At 32.6% G+C, this 15,443-nt stretch overlaps 1 long non-coding RNA gene across 1 annotated transcript; it reads right to left on the bottom strand.

Annotated features, from left to right (window-relative positions):
- Nucleotides 1-1,469: 1,469 nt before the first annotated feature.
- LOC132796881 (uncharacterized) lies at nucleotides 1,470-7,158 on the bottom strand. The gene is made up of 3 exons (XR_009633605.1): nucleotides 7,098-7,158; nucleotides 6,937-7,034; nucleotides 1,470-1,941 (listed from the first exon to the last, which is right to left on the bottom strand). It is a non-coding gene; the product is annotated as an uncharacterized LOC132796881 (long non-coding RNA).
- Between the last annotated feature and the right edge of the window lie 8,285 nt (nucleotides 7,159-15,443).

Raw genomic sequence — 15,443 nt, 5'->3', positions numbered from 1 at the left:
GTCGAAGCGACGTCGAAGCAATGCCGAAGAGATAGACAAAGTAAAGTGGGTTATGCCCTTAGATACTACAATAAAAAAGCGATAGATAGACAGATACATAGATACATATGTATGTATTCGTATGTATATATATTTAAAGGGTGCCCTTAATTTTGGTGTCGTGTGCTGCTATTTTTGCTGCCGCTTTCCACTTTGAAGCAACAGTACCAAAAAAAACGAAGAATATAAGAAAATTGTCATAAGGAAATACTCGTAATATCACGTGTGTGTGTCTGTCTAAGCGCAGTCCAAAGAGCAAAGGGCAGCGGAGGGCAGCGAAGGGCAGGAAGAGGAACAGAGGGACAGAGGCGTGGCTGCGTTGGCAAAGTTGTCAAAGCATCGTTGGGTGGGGCTTGGCATTTTTATTTTGCAGCCTGTTGTTGTATCAAAAGTTTTATTGATTTTCAAGTTTGAATGATAACTTTGCAAGAATTTCGCTTTTATGTGTCTGTGTACAAAATTGTTAAATTGCTTGTTATTGACAAATACACGCGCAACTCAGCTACGTGTGAGTTTGTACGTGTGTGTGTGTGTGTGTGATTGTGTTTATGTGTGTTGGGTACTCGTTACAGTTAGCGCACTGAGAGAAAGACCGAGAGCGAGAAAGAGATAGAGTGTCTCGTGCTGCGTTGTGCCCAAAGTTATCAATTCCAATTATATAACCAAAAATAATTTGAAAACTTTGCAGCACTTTTGCAAAAGACCAACACACACACACACACACACTCACACACTCACACACACACGCATACGAGGGTCACACACGCATAGGGAGTGGAAGTGAGGAAGAAAGAGAGGGAGACAAGACACACACTGGGACACACTTATGACTTTATAAGTTCATACTTGTTACCTGTGACTTGTCAAGTATTTGACTTTATCTCTGCACACTCAGTTCAGTGGCGCATTTAAGTTTTCACTCAACTTTCAAGCTGCAATTTGGACAGAGAAGCACAGCGTGAGCTAAATGCAAAAAGACTGAGAAAGCTGCGTCACTGCGACTACTATGTGACTTTCATGTGACACGATGCAGCAATCAATAAAATACTATTCGGGTTCATATTTAACTTTCAACAACGATAACTTTAATTGTCTCTTGTCATATTTCATTTCATTTACTAATTTCATTCCATAGCAAACAATTGCATCTGCTATAGCACTCGTCATTTTTATACCAAAGAGTATTTATTTTTAATCAAGCTCGTTGCTATAACACCCGTCATTGTCATATCAAATATCATTCATTTTTAATCAAGCTCGCTGATATAACACTCGCCATCTTCATTTCAAATATTATTAATTTTTAATAAAGTTAGTTGCTATAATACTCGTCGTTGTCATAACAAACCGCATTCATTTTTAATAAAGCTCGTTACTATAACACTTTCCATTTTCATATAAAACCGCATTAATTTTTAATATAACTCGCTGATCAGACAAACAATGCGGCAACTTCTGCAACCCTTAACAAGAATCTCTTCCTCCAATCTCTTACATTGTACACAATTTGAGTGTTTTTCTCAGTTCACACTCAGTTGTTAGGAAGCATCGTTTTTATAGCTGACAGCTATAAAACTCTTGACAAGCATAACTGCAGCTTGATCTTCACACACTCGTTGCCGCTGCTTGTAAACTGCAGACATAGCTGGCAGCTATAACACTGCTACTGTTGCTGTTGCTGCTGCTGCGACATCCTTGGGGTCATAACTCAAATGTCTCGACTTTGATCACCTACATACATACATACTACAAGTAGTATCACCTTCGCCACCTTCGCACTTGGGGTGAAGTCGTGCAGTTTGGCGCTTATGTCATTGCTGACACTGAATCAGTCCAAATTGAGCATTGCCAATCGAGACTCTGTGCTCTGTGCTCTGTTCGTTCGCCTTTTTTCCTTCGCCGCTGCAGAAAGAAAACTTTAATGAAACTTTGTAGGTAACTAAAGGAGCTGCACGGGTGCCCACATCCAGGCAGTCAGCCAGCCGGCAGCCAGTCAGACAGCAGGCTGGCAAAAGTTTGACTGCAACTTTTGTTGCGTGCAGCTGCCATTAAATAGCTATCTATCCATTAAGTTAAGCAGGTGAGTAAGGCTTCTCCCTCTATCTCTTTTTCTCTGGTATATCTCTTCCTCTGAGTTGAACAAGCGGTGACATCACGTTTGTGTGTGCTCCAGAGGCAAATAACCGGAGAAATTGAATTTACACACAGTTGAAAATTAAAAAAGAAAAACACCCACATAAAGGTAAAAAATGGGCGAATGTAAGGAGAAGAAAAACTATGGCTAACCGATCAAGTGGTGCGAGAGCCACTCGACAGCATTGTTGACAATGTAAATAATGCTGGCAAAGTCAGCGGGCGGCGCTTCTGTTTGTCCTCTGACGTTGATAAGCCGCAAAAGTGTCATAAAAAATGTGCAACTATCGCAGCAGCAGCAACAAGAACAACAAGAACAACAAGAACAATTGATGCAGGGAACGTACGTTGGCGCAAAAACCTCTGTTGCTGTCGAAGTCGACTGGCGTCAGCGTTTTGTTTTGGCCATGCTAAGCAACTTTTTCGGGTTCTGTGCTCTCCTCTCTCCACTCTCTCCACTCTCTCCCTACTCTCCGCTCTCATCGCGCAGCAGGCGTCAAAGTTACGAGAATTTATAAAATTCACATTGACGCTGCAAATGTCATTTATCAACATGTCACACGCACACACCAATGCATAAAGACACACACACAAAGAGAACGCAAGGAAACCGAGTGCAAGGGTTGCCACAGCACTTTGGTGCACAGAAATGAATTCACAAAATAATTTGAGCGTGAATTTGCATCACAAATTAATGCTAAAAGGGTGCAATTATATGACCAATTATCATTAATTAGTTTCACATTTTAATTGAGTATTTCATCAACGAATATATCTATGGATGCAGGGTACTGTGAAGCCAATAAAATCTATATGAATTTCAGCCCTCTAAGCAATGAGTTGATTCATTTTAAATGAGGGCATTTTAATTCGTTTATAACAGAGTTTTCATTGATGTATTCAAAATATGTAACAAAGTTACATTTAGTTGCTTGTTGTGCCATGCGAAGAACTTAGGGGAGACTTTAACTTTGAAAATTATTGTAACGAACTATCGATGCATATAGATAACCACTAGTAGAATTGCCAGAGACGTATATATTATATTTAATATATATTTAAATTTATTTTTGCACATGATGTTGTATTCATTATATAATTTTCTTTATTATATTTATATTTTAAAGAGCTACACTTTGATGTTGACTCTTCGAAATCTAATCTAATGCTTGCCAATAAATGTTTAGTGTACTTATTAATTCATTATTGGGCATTTTCCACATAAAGCTCCACTACGTCAAAAAATTTTTTATTATTTTAGCGTTTTGTTTGATTATCATTAAATAATAATTCTTGTAATAAAAACGTAATTTTGTATATAGCATATATACATATATATATATATATGTATATAGCTTAGTTATCCCTTAAAGTAATAAAACAATAATTGCGATGTTATATTAAGTCATTGTTTTTGTGGAATATTTCTAGAATTATCGAAATTTTTTATATTATTTTCAATCTATATTTTTCAAAATATTTATACACATACATAATCTTGAATCAAGATACTATTATGTAAAATTGAACAAAAAAGGTTTATCCTAAAATCAAGATCAACATTTTGCAAATAATTTAGATTTCCTAATAAAGAGATTATTATTCTTAAATTTGAATTCAAATATTCACTTTATTATTACAGAAAGAAAATCTCAACACTCTAACAAAAGTAAACAAATTTCTTAAATTTGAGATCTTTTCGATTTTGAAAGAAGATTTGTAATCTGAGATTAAAGAATAGAATCATGTTTTAAGATTTTTTAATCCCAATGAAATTTAATGATTTATTTTAAGATTCTCAACATCTTAAATAAAGATTTGCAATTTTTTTTTTAATCTAGAAAAACATTCTGGAAGCAAGGTTTTAATCTTTATATCAGATTTTTTAATCTTGAAATGCAAATAGTGAACCCAAAAATCGTAATTCAAAATTGTTTTTGTTTATGATCAAAAAAGTCTTAAATCAAAATTTGCAATTTACTTTTCAAATTAGATATTCTTTTCTCTGTGAGATTGCACACCATTTGCGTAAACTCTTTGAGCCACCCTCGCTGGACATTTGCGGCCAAGTGAAATGTCCGCCCACGTGCAACTTTTTGCACTTGGCACTAAATTTTCGGCTGCCTTTGTGTTATGACAATTATAATTGTGCTTTTGCATATGTGCGCTCGTTCGTGTGTGTGTGTGTGTGTGTGTGTGTGTGTATTTCTTGGCAGGAAGTATTTACGTGTGGAAATTGTAACAAATGTTTTGTGTGTGTGTGTGTGTGTGTGTGTTTTGCCTTAGCTTTGTTGCACTTTTCGGGCAACGTAACTGAAAATTGAGAATGAGAAGTGAGAACTGAAGGCAGCCACAGCTCGCTGGCTAAAATAGTTAAATTAAATTATGCATGTGTGCGACTGCGCGTGTCAGTGTGTGTGTGTGTGTGAGGTTGTCTTAAATAGTCATAGACTGTTAGACAACAAACAATGCGTCGTAGTTGCTGCTGCTGCTTCAAGAGCTTGACAAAGTTTTTTTGGCAAGCGGCAAGCGGCAAGCGGGAGGCGGTGGGCGGTGGGCGGGGCTGTGAGCAGTGGGCGTGAGCCGAAAGTTGCAGTCGAAATGAAATATGTTCTGTGGCACGGCGAAAATCGCAGCGAAGCCACACAGAGAGTGAAAGAGATGGCAACACACGGCAAGGAAGTGGAACAAAAAGCCTTGGCAGGAAGTTTTGGCTACGGAAATTTATAAGATTTATGTTTAATTGTTGTTTTTGGCTTTTGCGGCAGCTGGCACGCGTCGCCCCCCTCTCTCTCTGTCTCTGTCTCCGTCGCCGTCTCCGTCGCGTTCGCTTTAGTTGGTGCGTGGGCTTGCAAACAAATTAATTAATGAAATTAAATGGCAGTTGGCAAATGACAAGCACACGCTACCAACAAAAAAATAAAATAAAAAACAAGAAACAAGAAAGATGAAAATGTTGCCTACATTTGTGCGCAGTCCAAAAAAACACTGATGAAAATCTCACCTGCCAACGAATAGTATTCAAATTCAATGTCGAAATCAACTGCAACTGCAACTGCATCGAAATCAGCAATCAAATTCTGATTAAAATAATTGCTCTCAATTTGTGTGCAGCTGATTGATCATTTTTGCGACGCGTCGAGACAAACCGAATTGCAATGACATCAACTACCAATTACAAATTGATTCGTAATTGGTAATTGGTAATGTTCTGCTTTGTGGGCACCCTCTGTCGATGATGATGATCATCATCATCTACATTGACATCGATGATTTTATCTGCGGCATGCAATTATAAATGCATTTGTCAAATCCAAATGTGCAGCATGTTTTGTGTCTCAAGAAAATTGGCAAATTATACGCTTGAGCATTTAATGGTCTTAATGCAATAAATACTTTGAATTATTGATCTAATTCCTTAACAATAGTCTATTTATCATTTTTGCATTGCATTGTGAATTGTGCACATGAGAAATCAATTAAGATTACGTCGAGCAGAGTTTTGCAAGTGGAATCTTGTTGCAGCTTTTTGCGGCTGCATTCACCGTTTGCTAATAGAGTTTTGTGTGGCCCAACAAATCTACGCCACAAAAGCCACGACCGCACTTTTAATTAAAGTGAAAACTATGGAATTTTATAAAATAATTCTGCAAAAAAGGCACACACACACACACAGAGAGAGACAACTGGTCAGAGGAGTAGGTCGAAATCACAGTTTTGGGCAGAAATACGTAAAAAGCGAAATCATGTATCTGCATCTGTTGCAACCAACGACGCTAAGAAGTAGTTCTATGTAGGTGCAGGTCCCTTGCTCTTATGTGGCATGTTTGTGTTTATTATACCCGACAACCAATGGGCTAAACGGGTATGTCAAGTAAGTGGCAATCGAAAGTTCATAAGAATTTATGATTGATTATTATCTTATTATTGAACAACAAAGTCATTTACTTCTATTAGTTGTAAGAAATAAATATAATTGCCAAAAAAAAACATATATTTTACAATTACAGCAAATATAATAATTGTTGTAAAAAGCTTAATTAGTACATAAATACAAGTAAATACATTATACATTTGTTATTTATTTATTATACATAACACTTGATCATTACGCACTTCTTAAAACTTAAGAAATGAAAATATCGATAAGAATGAAAATCGATAACATTTTAATATGTTTTCGATCGCAAAGGATTGCATAAAAGTTTTCTATTTAATTGGTCAAGTTGCTTTAATTATTATAACATCACAACACTTGATTGTTACGCACTTCTCAAAATAAGAGGTTAGAAAATAGATTATTGTGTTTTCGATGCTAGAAAAATGTTCTTTAAATAGGAGTTTAAAGATTAAATTATACAAATAATGAAATAATAAAACATCTACAAAATAGTATTTAATAAATCAATAAAGAAAATGCTTACATTAATAAAAAGAAACAATATTCATTTTTTATGATTCTTTTTTTTTCTGCTCATAAAATTGATTGTTCAAAATGAAAAATGAAAATTATATTTTGAATGAATAAATAAAACTTAATTTTGATTTCAAGAACATTTAATATAAGACACAAGTTCTAATTAATAAAAAGGAAAATCTTATAGTTTGAACACTAAAAATCATATTATATCATTTTTTATTATTTCAACATTTTATGGTCCAATTAGCACATTTAGATATTCAGTTACTCCCACTTTATTATTTTACCATTTCATGATTAGCACATTAAGTGCTTCAGTTGTATATGTTGATGACTTTACTAACGAAATATTTATCATCGATTCGTGCAGCATTTGAGATCCCAGAACCCTTTTTTCTTGGACTGCTATAGAGAATGGTTCGCAACAGATCAACTAACTGAGCTATTAACGAAAACACTTAACATTAATCAATATAAACGCTTTATAAGAATTTCGATGGATTACAGAATTTTGTGACCTAAATCTAGAATTTTTGATCCTTTTTTCAAAATTTGGCATTATTTTTAGATTAATGTTTCTTAATTTCCCTAACGCCTACTTTTCTAAAAAAAAATCTCTGCAAAATTCATAAACATGACCAGTGCTAGATGTCTGGTCTTATGAAATCTGGATTTTTCCGGATTTTGTTTACTCGTGAGCATAGACAATTTTGTATATAATCCGTTATTTGTTTTGTGAGTGTTGTACGAAAAAGTTGATTTTTTATATTTATATTATTTATATTCTTAAACTCTAATCTGATATTAATTAAGAATCCTATTTGCATTTATATTTACAGCTTTGAGGACCACAAAAATTAAAATTAAACACTACAAGGCATTGTGCAAGGTTTATTTTATTTAATTTTATCTATTAGATTTTTTAATTATAAATAAAACTGTGTAGATAATATACATAAATTTAAGTACTCATTCGATTAGTTTAAATAAATTTACCATCAACAATACTATAATACTGTATATATTTTTGAACGCCTTTTTATTTTGCATATTCCGAACTAACTACAAGAATCTAAACACAGTATTCTCTGGATGACCTGAATACCAGACTGTCTGGTAGACACGTCAAGTACAAATTCCCCCAGCGCAGCCAAGGGAAATTTAAATTTCCCTTTGGCGGACATGATACTTAACGAGTGTGGTATAATTTCAGTTTCGCATAATGTGTTCGCGATAATGTGCAATGAAATCTTGTGTGTATAAATGACATGACTGGTGGACAAAAACACAATTGGGTTTTCTTGATTGTTGAGCTCGTTATTTTGTTCAGTGGAGAAACATTCTAGATAATTAAATTTTATCAAAATGTTTAGCGGGTATTTTGCAGTCGTGCATACTCGCTTGCCGCTTTCTTGCTTATGTTGACTGTTCTTGCTTGTGTGTGTTTGTCTGCGTATGTGTGTGTGTGTTCGTATGATATATGCAGTTATAATAAACCGCAAAAGCTGCTAAAGCAACAGCATTCAGCAACAGGGCAGCAAACATATTCACACACAAACACACACAACTAATGCCACACACACACACACACACATACACACACACAGACAAGGAGAAGGGCAGTGTGTAATAGTGCGTAGGAAGGCAAATGGCAAACTTGCAACCACAAAAGGCAATGGGCAATGGGCAATGGCCAGCCAGATTACAATAACAAGTAGAGAAATGGAGCTAAACTGAGCAATGCAGCAATGTCCAAAAATGGTCAAGAAAATGTGATTTAGTAAAATTGAATTGGCATTAATGAATGAATGAAACAACATCACATTTTGATATTGAATGCTGTCTTAACAAAACCAACCGACTTTTGCGTAAATCAAGCGAAGCATTCTAATTAATTGAATTATGATTATCGCTCTGCATCTTTATCCTTTACACAATTCCTCTCTCGCTCATTTTCATGACTTCCTAATTCATTTTCAACTGCAAAAGCAAAACTAGTTCGATTGACGCTCAAATTATTGCAAGCAAATGCCAGAGAAAATTATTCACATGAAAATTAGCAATTTAAATAACTGCCTTAGGTTCAAATTAATATCATCCACAAATTTTGAAGTCTCTAAATTAACAAGACAACAAATGTCAAGTGTGCAATTATGCGTAATTGGTGGTAGCAAAGAATTGTTAAGAAAATATTTTGAAATGCCAACAAAGCTGTACAATATTTAAAATACAAATTTCTACAATTTCAGTAATTTGTATAACAAATAACAATCAGGAATCTTTACTAAATATAGAATTTTGATTAAATATACCAAAGGCTATATTTGGTATATTAATATGACACTAAATTTTAAATATACTATAGAGTATATAATATACCAAATTGATAAACCGCAAAAATACTGCAAAAATATACAAAATTACTATAAATATATCAAATATATTTGGTAGAGTACGACATTAAACATAAATCATAGAATGCAAAATATACCAGATTATGCGTAATTGGTGGTAGCAAAGAATTGCTAAGAAAATATTTTGAAATGCCAGCAAAGCTGTACAATATTTAAAATACAAATTTCTACAATTTCAGTAATTTGTATAACAAATAACAATCAGGAATCTTTACTAAATACAAAATCTTAAATATACAAAATGCTATATTTGGTATATTTATATGACACTAAATTTTAAATATACTATAGAGTACATAATATACCAAATTGATATACCGCAAAAATACTGCAAAAATATACAAAATTACTGCAAATATATCAAATATATTTGGTAGAGTACGACATTAAACATAAATCATAGAATGCAAAATATACCAGATTATGCGTAATTGGTGGTAGCAAAGAATTGCTAAGAAAATATTTTGAAATGCCAGCAAAGCTGTACAATATTTAAAATACAAATTTCTACAACTTCAGTAATTTGTATAACAAATAACAATCAGGAATCTTTACTAAATATAGAATTTTGATTAAATATACCAAAGGCTATATTTGGTATATTAATATGACACTAAATTTTAAATATACTATAGAGTATATAATATACCAAATTGATAAACCGCAAAAATACTGCAAAAATATACAAAATTACTATAAATATATCAAATATATTTGGTATAGTACGACATTAAACATAAATCATAGAATGCAAAATATACCAGATTATGCGTAATTGGTGGTAGCAAAGAATTGCTAAGAAAATATTTTGAAATGCCAGCAAAGCTGTACAATATTTAAAATACAAATTTCTACAATTTCAGTAATTTGTATGACAAATAACAATCCGGAATCTTTACTAAATACAAAATCTTAAATATACAAAATGCTATATTTGGTATATTTATATGACACTAAATTTTAAATATACTATAGAGTATATAATATACCAAATTGATAAACCGAAAAAATACTGCAAAAATATACAAAATTACTATAAATATGTCAAATATATTTGGTAGAGTACGACATTCAACATAAATCATAGAATGCAAAATATACCAGATTGTCAGCCAAAGCAAATAACATCCGATTGAAATCAGCGTTTTCCCCATACAAAAGTATTTATCATATAACTTCTATCATTTTTATCCGATTGCAAACTTTATTTATTCGATATATTCGATTTTCCGGGGCGAAAGTGGGCATGGCAAAAAATTAAATGAAACTTTATCTGCGTGCAAACATAACAAGTGTTGTCGAAAATAATATTTGTTCGTCTCTATTCTCAGAGATCTAGCCATGGACATGGCTATACTGTCTCGACAGTTGCCGCTCAAGAATATATTATATTATTAAAATATTACTTCTGCCTGTTACGTACATTTTATAGAGGCACAAATTTATAATACCCTTCAACATTATGGCTAGCGGGTATAAAAAAACATGAATATTGGGAAAATATTTAACAAATATTAAATGCCAAATGTTTTGCGTGGCAAAAATTTGTTATTTAAAAATGCCAACAAATGTGTTCAACTGTTAATTGAAATTTGCAATAATTTACTTGAAAAATTAAATTGTCAGTAATTAGTGCGACAAATAAAAGTCAGGAAAATTAACAAATAAGGAATAAAATATATATATATATATTTAATAAAATCAAATCATTCTTAATATATACCAAATTAATATAAGAAAAAATACCACAATATATCGAAAGCTTTAGGTTGTATAACATATTAATATGCTTATGTTCAAAATAGATCGAAGAGGAAATACCAAAATATACTAAAATATACCGAAAGCTATATCTCATATATCGTTTAACTATTATGTTATTGCAAATACAAGTAATAAACAAGAAATTATTTACAACAAATAAGGAATAAAATATACCAACTATCCACATTTAATAAAAGCAAAGCAGTGCGTTAATATTCTAAAAATATACTAAAGTGTACCGAATGTTACAATTGGTATATCGGTATGCTATCACCTTCTAAATAGATCGAAGAGTATACACAGATAATTCTATAATATACTGAAGTTATAGTTGGCATATCCATATACTATTACGCTCCAAATATATCAAAGAGTATATTACAAATATACTAAAATATACCGAAAGTTATATTTGATATATGGCAATTAGTTATCAAGAATATTAATATATACTTACCTTATACCTTACCAGCAAATCAGTGCGTTAATTTTCTTAAATTATACCAAAAATACTAAAATATACCGAAATACATAGTTGATATATCAAAATAGATCAAAGAGTATATACGAGAAAATACTAAAATATACCGGAAATTATATTTGGTATATCAATACACTATTGTGCTCAAAATTTAGTCTGCAACAGCCACAGGCACAAAGTTGTATATGTGAAATTCAAAAATTGCTTAAATTTATGGACTTATTGTAGATATGTTAACATCTTTTGTTAATTAAAAAAAGGAATATTGTGCGTTAATTAATATTATCATTTATTTTTATTTAAAATTCAAGTTCTGCCTCAGGATAGAAACAGTTGTGTCAGCATTTTGTTTGTGCGCGAGTTTTTCTGCCATTTTAGCGAAATGTGCAGTAACTGTACTCAGTGGTAAAAGCATTGTTTGCCATTGTCCTAATAGACTTTTTATTTATCAATACGTTTTTCTTTGACTTTTTACTAATATGCCATTTTTAGCAATTTTATTGCGCCCGCAGCACTTTGTTCTTAGTTTTGTTTTTTTATTTTTATAATTTAGTTTTTTATGGAACAAAGGTTACATGTGTGTGTGTGAGTGTGTGTTTGGTTGCGTAGTGTATTTTAGGTATTTACTTTATGGCTTTCATCAATTGCATAGCTCACAGAGAGTCCCAGTTTTTTTTTTTTTTTGTATTTTTGGATTTTTTGTTTTGTTGTTGCTGTTTTGGAGAGAGGCAACAACAATGCCGAATGCCGAATGCCGAATGGTGAATGCAATTATTTCATTGTGAGTTGATCGTTTTCTTGTTGTTATCGGTTGTTTGCCATTGTTGTTGCTATTATTTTGTATTTGTATTTGTATTTGTATTTGTATTTGGACTGGACTGTCGACTGTTGTTTTTGGGAATCGATGTGTTGCTATGCGCTGGCAATTAATTGCTTTCAAATCCTTTTATCCAGCAGATTTGGTCAATTTATTTTGCACAGTTTTTTGTTGCCCTTTAGCAAATACACGTCAATACATAAGTACTATATATATACGGCCATCTATATGTTATAGTATTGTAGTATATATATATACATATATATATTCGATTTTTTTGTAGACTTCGTGAGCCGCACAGTTTTGGCCTGAATTTATTACATACATGTTTAGTTTATTGTTTTTTAATGGCGCTTAGATTCAATTTGAGCAGCGCAATAAATTACACATTACGAACTGGCCATTCCCCTAGTCTTGGCCTCTGCAGTCGAACCTTTTTTTTTTGGCCGACAAATGGTTATCACAAGGTTTTATATTGATGGACTATTGACTGCGCGACTTGAGGCCATAAAAAATAGTGTCGAACGAGAGAGAGAGAGAGATTAGGGGAGAGAGAGGAAGAGCTCTCTTTCGATGAAAGCCATTATGCAAATGGATTCAACATCCAGCATACTATATGAGGATTATAACTGAACAGGCTTCTTAATGTCCATTAAAAAAAACGTATAAAAAATGTGAATATTCTAAATAATTTATGTGTTCTCCGCAGAAAGATGAAATGCCAATGTTAAACGAGGAATAACTAAGCGCCCATTCACAGCAAATTGTTTTTGAAAAGTTCTCTGAAAAATTTGGCATATTATTAATTTATAAATTAAATCTATTCAATCTATTATCAGTAAATATCAAAACAATTTAATGTTTCAAAACTGAACAGGCAATGTAATATTTATTTTCTTTATAAAAGGATATAAAAAAGTGAATATTCTAAATAGTTTATATGCCCTGAGCAAAACTTTTCTTCTTAAAAATTTGGCAACTTAATAAAAGGTTTATTAAATATTAGTAAGAGCTGACTTAATTTAGATAAAATAAAAACTTTTTATTAAAAGTTTAATTACATATATTAATATTTAATTTGTAGTACTCTTTCACAAATTTTATAAAATGGGTTAAGCACTAAATGACTTCATATAAAAAAGCACGTCAAAAATTTTCCGAGGCGGCATTTCTTTCAGCCCTTCTCAGGACAAAACAAATACAAGTTTTCGATAAATTTCAAAACAATGAAATTCATTCATCTGGGAACAGCGCCTAAGTCGGAAATTGAAAGGCATAAGTAAGCGGTAAATTACAAATAATTATTAAAAGATAACCTTTTTCAAAAATATTGCCTAATTCAGAACTTCTTAATTAAATATATTTTTGAAATAGTTGAAAATAACAATTCTGAAAATGGCTTAAAAAATTGCTTAATAGACAAGAACTTTAATTTGAAGCTTCATTAAATTAGAGTCAAGCTTTTAAAACACTGCTGGTCTATAAAATTGCAACAAACTTGAAACAAAATGAGCAAAAGAAGGAGAAACAAAATATTGCATAATATTAATGCAAAGTGGCGCTTAAAGCGTCCTAAATGCGGAAGCAATTCGCCTTTTTTGGCCTTAGCCAGCTTTTGCTTTGTCTTTTATTTTATATTTTTTGTTGGCTTGCTTTTAATATTTATATCATCGTCGTCGTCGTCGTTGTAGGCGTCGGCGTCGGCTGGCATTGTTGTTGTTGTTGTTGTTGTTGTTATTGTGCTCTGTCAACTTCATCATTGGCAACATTATCACGATCATAATGAGGTTGCAGCTGTGTTGGTTGTTGGTCTGGTCTGCAGGTCAGAGAAATGCAATGCACTTTGCATGTCTCGCGTCTCGGCTCGTTTGGTTTTCTTTGCCTACTAATTACCATAATTAAGCAAAGGTCAGGCTTTAGTCGCCAGTTTTGTGGCCAGAACAGAAAAGAACAGAACAGAACAAAACAGAACGAAAAAACAAATAATGTGCGGAGAATCTGAATTCTACTGAGAAAAAAGCTCATGCAAAAATGGCTGACCATCGTACAATTATCTGATGTGTTTTTTTTCTTTCGGTTCTCGTTTCTCGTTTCTCATTTCTCTCGTTTCTCGTTTTATTCTCATCTGGCATCATCCTCCCCACTTTCATCTCAGTTCGTTTCGTTTGCTTTCTTTATTTGCTTTGCTGTGCATTATCCTTATGATTATGTTGATTATGACGTTTTAATGGGTTTAGTGAGGCGACGACGACAACAACGCGTGAAGCGCACAGAGTAAAGCCAACAGCTTAGCGCACAACAAAAGTGCACACAAAAAACTTAAGGAATATAAACGCAGCACATAAAAAACTTGACAAGCTGTTAAGGCGTATTATGAAAATAAAAGCATATTTGCTGTTTTATTTATAGCACACAATTATCCATTCCACTCCATTCCCCTTATAAGCCGAAAACAAAAAACTTTACTTCATGGAATCATTTCGAGCCACGTGATATCTGTGTGTCGATCAGATCTGGCTCTGTTGATACCCTTTAGTTCCTTAGTTTCGTAAGCATTTCACAGCATGTGAGTGACAACAGTTGACAAAGAACGTTGCGCATACGCAGCGTATGACAGTCATTCGTGGAGAAAACAAATGAAAATTCCGCAACAAGCAACACTCACACAAATTGTGTCGACTCATTGGAACAAAGTCATGGCAAAATACCGGAAGCAATTTCAGCAAAAGCAACAAAAAGCAAGTAAGAATACTACAGTCAGTAGTAGTCGACTATGATATACCCGCAACCCATTTGTAATGAAAGAAAAACCGTGTGTTAATATAACAAAAAATACTGAAATATACTAAAGGGTATATTTTGCATGTCTACATTCTCTTACTTTGAAAATATACAAAATACTAAATGGCATTTTTAGCATTTATGGTAATGCTAAAAAATACCAAAATCCATATTTGATATATCGATATACTATTGTGTTTAAAATATACCACAAAACAGACGGACAGACCGACAGTTCAAGAATATATATACTTTATGGGGTTGGAAATATCTTCTTCTTTTGCCTGTCATATGCACTTCATTTACAAAAAAATACTAAAATATACTAGAGTATAGTTGGTATGGCTACTACTTTATAATATACTACCACTTTTATAATATATCAAAAAGTATATACCAAAAATACTAAAAAAATACCGAAATTACATGGCGATAAATCAAGAATATAAATACTTTACGAGGTGGGGTGTGTGTTACATAAATTTAATATAAAAAATATAATAATTATATGCCATTACGTTCAAAATATATCAAAAATACTAAATATACCAAAAAAAAAAAATAAAAACAAAAAGAATCCGAAATCTATATTTG

The sequence above is a fragment of the Drosophila nasuta genome, chromosome X (assembly GCF_023558535.2).
Source record: "Drosophila nasuta strain 15112-1781.00 chromosome X, ASM2355853v1, whole genome shotgun sequence".
NCBI lineage: Eukaryota > Metazoa > Arthropoda > Insecta > Diptera > Drosophilidae > Drosophila > Drosophila nasuta.
The sequence above is the reverse complement of the archived record's forward strand: the minus strand, read 5'-3'. Positions and strand labels throughout refer to the sequence as shown.